Here is a 7,875-nt window from a genome sequence, read left to right on the forward strand (position 1 = left end):
ACGACAATGTGGCCACTGGCTCCAACATCAATGTCGGGGATATGAACTTCGAGCTCAAATCAAGCCTCGTCAACATGGTGCAGGCTAGCCCATTCTGTGGCAAGCCAAATGAGGACATAAATGCATATTTGCATAATTTTCTGGAGCTCTGCGACACCGTTGTCATACGGGGTGTCGCCGCCGACTTTGCCAAGCTTCGTCTGTTTCCCTTTTCCCTCCTAGGGAAGGCAAAATAGTGGTTTTATAAGGAAAAGGACATCGACACCTAGGCCAAATGCTCCAAGGCGTTCCTCGCAAAATTCTTCCCACTGGGCAAAACAAATGCCCTGCGCGGGAAAATATCAAGTTTCTAGCAGATGGGGATGGAATCCATCCCAGAAGCTTGGGAGAGGCTGCAGGAATACATCCTGGCCTGTCCTCATCATGGCATGGACGTGTGGCTCGTCCTGCAAAGCTTCTACAACGGGCTCACAACGACATCTCGAGCCAATATTGATGCCGCTGGTGGGGGAGCCTTCCTCGACCCGACTATCACCAAAGCGAAAGAATTGGTTGAGAAGATGGTCTCCAATCAGGGGTGGAGCGATGAATGACTCGAACCCTGCACCAAGGGCATGCATACTGTCAAGGAGATGAATATGATCGTTGCCAAACTGGACCTCCTACTGAAGCATCTCGGCGAATGGGCCGAATTCAAGAAGCATAGAGAAAACTATGCTCGTGCCATGGAATCGCACTTCACGTGCGAAGTCTGTGGTAATGATGGACACTCAGGGAATGACTACCCCGAAACTTGTGAAGACTGCGCCTACCTCAACAACAACAACAACGGGTATCGTCCACAACAAGGAGGCCAGGGGTGGAACCATCCACGTCCACCTTTTCAGGGAGGTAATAACTACAATTCTTCTTATAATTCGAATTTCAATTCAAACCAACCTCCCTTGAGAGAACTTGTTCTTGGCCAAGTTCAAATCAATGAAAATATAAATAAAAAGCTCTTGGCCAATGATAAATCCCTGGAAAGTTTAAATGTTAAACTTGAAGCTTTGTCTTCTACTCTTAAAAACCAGTTAAGTTTCAAGAAAATGATCGAAACCCAGCTTGCACAAATTGCTACTTCATTACCTGCTGTTGAGAATGGGAAGATCCCGGGGCAACCCGAGTCTCCCGTTGAAAATGTCAGCATGGTGTCTACCAGACGGGATAACTCGTCCCGAAGGCCACCATGCAATAACCATGCAAGTAGGTACTATCCCCCAAGGAACGACGTTTGGGATGGCATGGTGGCAGCGGTGCAAGAGAATCCAGGGGTCCCCATGATCAGCTGCTCAATCTACATCAAACACTTCGAGCGATGCCTATGCGATCTGGGGGCAAGTGTGAATATAATGCCCAAGGTAATATATGAAGTACTTGAGTATCCTGCTCTTTCCCCCAACAACTATGCTCGTACAGCTTGCAGATTCAACCATTGGGTATCCCGAAGGGATAGCCGAACATGTTTTTGTACGAGTACGAGACTCCTTCGTCCTTGCCGACTTTGTGGTAATGGATATGGAGGGCGACCTCGGAGTCTACCTCGTATTTGGGCGACCTTTTCTAAGGTCTACCAAGGCAAGGATCGATGTCGGAAAGGGAGAAATCTGTTTTTGTATCGGAAGGGAGGATATGTTTTTCAGGTTCAAGAAGAAGGAAGAGCAGCGCTTCATGATCCAACAAGACAGTGAAGGGCAAGCACTCTGGGGTGCACCAGAACCCCAGCCAGAAGAACGACCCTCCGCACCTAAAAGAAAGAAGAAGGAAAAGAAGGTGTGGCGTAAGGTCGAGAGTTTGACCTCGTCCAGTTCTCCAGGTCGAGCCGACGAATGGTAAGAATGATGGAGAAAAGTCGTGCACATCGGACTTTAAACAACGCGCCCATGCCAAAGGTAAATTGGTATTTATCTTATATTTGCTATCTCCGCTTTTCAACATTTTCTTTGCACCTTATTTGTTTTTGTCCACTGCATGTTTGAAATTTCAAAATTCTTTTCTACATGCTGGAATTTTTTCTAGCATTTTTCCCTTTTTACAAAAAGACCAAAAATATTTTCTAAGTTTTTAATCCTTTGGGAAAAATAATGTGGACATCTTTTCGAGCAAAATTTTGGCCGTGCACCATATTTTCAAAGAACTTAACCGTTGAGGAAGCACCAGGCCGAAGGGGGGCACCAGGGGGCCACTGTAACACCCGGTTTATAAATGGACATAAACCGAGCAATCATATACGTGCCAGGATCAAGTCACACGTACATACAACAGAATGAACAGTATATCATAGCACATATCACGTAAAAAGATATAATAAAGCGAATACGTATGTTATTTATTACATTAATGACAAAAGTCTGGTACAGAGTATGCGGAAGCGTAATATATAAACGATAACTCTCGCCGGAAGCTGAGCAGGGCGCCACAGGGATGTCGACTGGGAGACGAACGCCTAGAAGACCTCGTAGTCCTGGAAGCGCTGAGAGAACTCCTCGCGTCGGCAGGAACTGAGCAGCAGTAGAGTGTCCCCAAGAGGAAAAAGAGTAGAGTTGGCAAGAGTGAGTACACAACTTGTACTCAACAAGTATAACACAAACTATGAGGCTCTAGGTTGGCTGACTGACTGCATTAGCTTTTAAGTCTTGGCAAAATTTTATTAAAGCTATTTACTACAAGTTGATGAATTACCATAAACCCAGTTACATAGTAATTAATCAAGATTAAACATGTCAATACTGAGAACCAAACCGAAACCACCAAGGTAACCCCGACAGGCACCCCCCTCGTCGGAAGGAGATAACCCCACTAATCAAAAGGAGGATCTGGGCCGCTCATGACCGTGAGCACGGCTAGTATACCAGTTTTACACTCTGCAGAGGTTGCACATCTTTACCCACAAGTCATGAGCTACGCTAGTTGTTCATCACACTTCCTTAGGTGAGATGACTAGCAAACTCACTACGAGGCCGTTACAAAGGACACGTTGGTAAGGTGTAATTGCTAAGGATTCAGGCAATGCAACGATGGTACCCACCTCGAGGGGTACGCAGACCAAGCCTCGTAGCCTGGCCACCATTGAAGCTCGACTCCCCTCTTGTCCCGTCGGTAAGTTACTCCCGAACCAAAATGGCCTAATTAGTAAGCCAAGACCGTCCCATTCCAGTCTTGTGGTAGCGCTGTTGTCCCAGGTTGTCGCTCTATGAACCGGTCCTTATGGAGAGTGGCCAACCAGGCAGTAAGCACCGTGCTGGCCCCCTAAACCATGTTTCTAACAAAACCAAATTTAACGAGACGTGAGCCACTCAAGCCACACAGAGGGCCACTCTCAGAATTAAGTTGCATATACCATTAATCAAATTAATTAAAAAGGACCAAGTGTGTTATAGCGCGACACCTAGCACAACTAACCAAAATGCAACCCAAAGGATATATAAAGGATATAAAGTGGCTAGGAAATCCTTATAGGCATACAGTATAAAAATGCAGTATGAAAATGTATTTAAAATGATAGGTGGTATTCATGTTATACTTGCCTTCCTCAAAGTTCTCCTGCTGCTCAAAACTGCTCTAAAGATGGCTCCTGGTACTGTGCTCCTCCGGTAGCTCAACGTCTACTCACGATCGCAACGCCAAAACAAGTCCACAACATAAACATACAAGCAAACAAGAGTAAACACTAAGAAACAGTACAACAATACATGAAAATAGCAAACAAAACTATGCTAGAACTATTCTACGCGTTACAACGATCGCGTGAGCGCAAGAACTAGTAAAAACGGAGCTATAAATAAAAAGATATAAGCGTTATAAGATACAAGGGTTTATCTGAATACTGCGCAAATCACAGGGATTAAACAGTACCCCGAAAACTTGCATCAGAACAAGTTCTGGTGTGCAGCGCCCAGAATTAGGACCAAAACAGTGATTAATAAGGTATTCAGGGGCTAGAAGACAAGATTAGCAAGACACAGAAAAGTTGTGCTGCAATAACGACTAAGGACAGGGGCTGAAATGCAAAAGTGGCATGTGTACAGCAGCCTTCACATGGGGGATATGTTGTGCACTGTTCTGTGAACTCGGTCTACGGGTTCCATGGACCAGAGAAGAGTGAACTGCAGTCTACGGTGAACCAGGTCCACACGAAGGGGTATCCCCTGATCTAATCTACCCCGTGGGTTTTAGATCGGACGGCTGATGGACCTTCTTCTTCCTCTGGCCAACAGAACGCTTCACGTTCTGAAGCGCAGGGACAGACCTCCTTGAACGTGTGCACATGGCTCTATGCTACAACCCTAGATCGATCTACGCTCCACGGAAAACGCCCGGAAGCGGCAAAACGGAAAGCTCTCGGCACGGGGAACTCACCTAGGGCACTGGGGAGGGTTGCGACGGCGTGGACTGATCTCGAGACGAGGAGAGCTTGAACTGGGACTTCCTGGAACGGCGACAACGGGCGACGTCGAGCGGCGGCCATGACTCAGCGAGGTTCTCGGCGCAGACGATGTGATGCAGCTTCGGCCTCCAACTCCCTCGAACGCGTGCGAGGGTCGACTGCGGTCACAGAGAAACAGTCAGGGTGGTCAAAAAGCCAATGGCGGTGCTGAATTGCGGCAAGAACCCCACTCACTGGCGAAGGGTCTCAGCGAAAATACAGGAGGTGGCGTGAGCAGGGGGCTGAGGAGGTGGCCGGCCTGGTTCCTTGGTCCGAGGCGAGCAACTGCAGGTCTGCAGCGACTGGAGGAACTGGAGCGGCCGGACCACGCGAGCGCCGTGCACCGGCTCCGGCTCCGGGAACGTGGCGGCAATTCTAGGATCTGGGGGAGGCTTGTGAAGGGAGGCTAGAGTTCAAGGGGTGCGGGGCGCCGTTTATAAAGCGACTCAGATGATCTTGCTGAGTCGTGCCCGGATGGAAGGCCCGCCGGGGATCTCGGCAGAACGGGCGTGGTTGTTGCTCTGCGGAGGAGATGGAGCTGCCAGGTGGGGATAGCGAGTTTGGGTCGCGGTGTGGTGCGCTGCGCATGCTGCAACCTCTGATTCGCGGGCCACGGCGCTGCTGTGCTAGAGGTTGCTGCGGGGTGGCACATGTTGGCTCGCTGCATGTTTGCATGTTGTGTGATCGTTCATGATCGTCATGCAAGGAGCTGGTGAGGCTGAACAGGTCGTAGGTGATTGGCGAGTCGTGTTGATCGAGTCTAGGAGCTTAGGCGTGAAGATAGGAGATGATGGAGGCTGGGAACGTGGAGCCGTTCATGCAGGATGCGGCCGGGGTCGAGCGCGCGACGCGCGGAGTCGTGGAGGCCGTGGCGCATGGATCGTGTCGAGCGCATGCATGGAGGCCGTGGCTCCAGGGTGTGTGCACGGGTGATAAATAGCCATGTACGTCCTCCATTGTAAGGTGCCAATTTGTGTTTAAATGAAAAGGCCACCATACAGGGCGTTCATCGTCGATATCGTGCTGTTCATCTTCCTCCTCAGGTCGCCGCCGAGTATGAGCGAGAGGGAGTGAGGCGAGGGGTTTGCAGCAGCTGTTCTGGGCTCCAACACATCCTGGCATGACGTGATAGATTAATTGATGCAGGACTAGCAGGTTGAACCAATGACGGCAACCAAAAGGATGAGCCTTCCTGTGTGCCCATGAGGCTACGGAGGATCAATGTTAGCCAGGTACGTAGGGCAGCATGGAGAAGGAAAACGAACTGCGGTGGCGGCGAGGGGTACTTCGTTGGCCTCGCGAGGGCCATGCCTGCAGGGGCACGGCACCACGGCCGCACGAAGAGGCAAGGCATGCCACGCAGGGGGGTTTGTCGGGGATTTCTGAAGCAGCTGACGATGATAGCTTTTCTGCTCGACTTCTGCGGCATCGATCTGTTCGAGGCTGGACCATGGCGGTGGGAGCACACCGGGGGAATGAGGAGGCAAGTAGGGGCATGCAGGGGCGATGGCCTCTGGCGGCGGCGCTGGGTAGGGTAAGGGGTGCATGCGAGCATGGGGGCGTGAGCGCGCAAAGCAAGGCTGGGCGCGTGGGGCTGGTTCGTCAGCGTCGGAAAGGAAAAGGAGGGCGCGGAGCGGCGCTGTCTGTGGAGGAAAGACGCTGACAACTGGGCCTAAACGGAGAAGCGGGCTGCGTGCAAAGGAGGCCGCGGTTGGGTTAGCTAATGGGCTGGGTTTGGTTCTATTCTTCTTCTTCTAGTTCCCTTTCCTTTTCTATTTTCTAATTTCAAACCAAACTAAATCTATTTGAATTCAAATTTGAATTGAATTCAAACCACACTTAATCAAATAAAATTATGCACCAGCAGAATGCACAAACATGTTTAGCCCTAAAATAAATTTTAATTACTTTATATAAATCTAGAAAATTAAATAAGCCAATTAAATTTATTATTTAATAGGAATTTAATTAGGGTGTTGACAAATTGGACACTTCATTTATTATTCTACAAACATGTTCGATTTGGATTTTTGTGGTTGATTGCATAGTTTAGTAGTTAAATTTGTTAATGAAAATCAGTTTTAAGTTAAAGTTAATTAAATAATAAAACGAGTTAGATTGTTGGGGGTATAAACCATCAACTCTATCCTCTCTACCTTATCATGCCTTGGGTTTCTCCAGTCTTGCTTGTTGAGAAGAAGGATAGCACGAAGAGAATGTGATATCCAGGATTCACTGACAAGGACGTCACCGACGAGGACGTCGGTTTCTGTAAGGGGGTAGGGATGTGACACCCCGGCCTACAGATAGTACAAGGGAAGTTGAGAATCTCTCAGACAAAACAGCAGAGTATGCTCTAGTTCCTTTTTCCCGGATTTATGTAACACCTATCTGGAGTTTTTCTCTCTTCCTTGACCTTACCAATCTGTGTATCCTCTTTGCCCCAGCTCAGATGTCAGAACAAAAAGACCTTGGAGACCGTGCAATGGGTGATGGTGTTCATGCAACAGTTTTCGTGAAGCAGCCGACGATGATACAAGATCAGTCTTCGCAAACACATACCACTGAAGAATGGTGAGAAAGCTTGCCCGTGTTGCCAATTCTACGGCGTCCCTTATCGTCAAGTTCGTGCGACTGAAGATGAAGCCACAACTAGGAGGAACCAGAGGTTGTTCTCCAGTACGAAGAGAAAGAGGTCTCGGCAAGAGCAGCTAGCAGAGGATTCCCTTTTCCTTGACAGTCCATCGGTCGACGAGCTACAGACCATCCAGAGAGAAAGGATTCTGAGTGCTCTAGAGATACACAGGTCCAGAACCAAGCACTCTATGATTATGTTGATGGGTTGACTATCACTATGAGTGTGATTCAGCCCCGTGGCCGCAAGGAGTCCAAAAAGCAAGCAGCAGAAATAATACAAGATGGGATGTTAAGTTCACAGGAAGGTCAACCAAGAAGCGCCATTCATCTCCACCGCAAGTGCTACAAATGCGACAAAAAGGTCATTATGCCAAAAGTTGTCACAGAAGCGCTGTCATTGGTAGCACCAGTCCAAGACCTTTCACCAGTTCCGCGTACCTGTGGTGAAGAGACCCATCTTATTCCAGGAATTGCTCCAAGCCGGGTGCCCAGAATGATGAGATCAGCAGCAGGTGATACCAGGTGTGCTTAGAGCTTAATTCCAACATTGTTTCTCTTTGCTAGCCAGCCCAGAATCTCGGGACGAGATTCCTGTAAGGGGGTAGGATTTGTAACCCTAATTTAAATTTCCTATTAATAATAAATTTAATTGCCTTTATTTAATTTTCTAGAATTTATAAAGTAATTAAAATTTATTTTGGGCTAACATGTTTGTGCATTCATGCTGATGCATAATTTTATTTGATTAAGTGTGGTTTGAATTCAAATTCAAA

The 7,875-nt window shown here is 48.2% G+C and overlaps 1 non-coding gene across 1 annotated transcript; it reads right to left on the reverse strand.

Moving 5' to 3' along the window:
• Positions 1 to 321: 321 nt before the first annotated feature.
• LOC120693725 lies at positions 322 to 430 on the reverse strand. Its single transcript, XR_005683179.1, has one exon. It is a non-coding gene; the product is annotated as a small nucleolar RNA R71 (small nucleolar RNA).
• Positions 431 to 7,875: the final 7,445 nt, after the last annotated feature.

The sequence above is a fragment of the Panicum virgatum genome, chromosome 9N, assembly GCF_016808335.1.
Source record: "Panicum virgatum strain AP13 chromosome 9N, P.virgatum_v5, whole genome shotgun sequence".
In the NCBI taxonomy this organism is placed as follows: Eukaryota; Viridiplantae; Streptophyta; class Magnoliopsida; order Poales; family Poaceae; genus Panicum; species Panicum virgatum.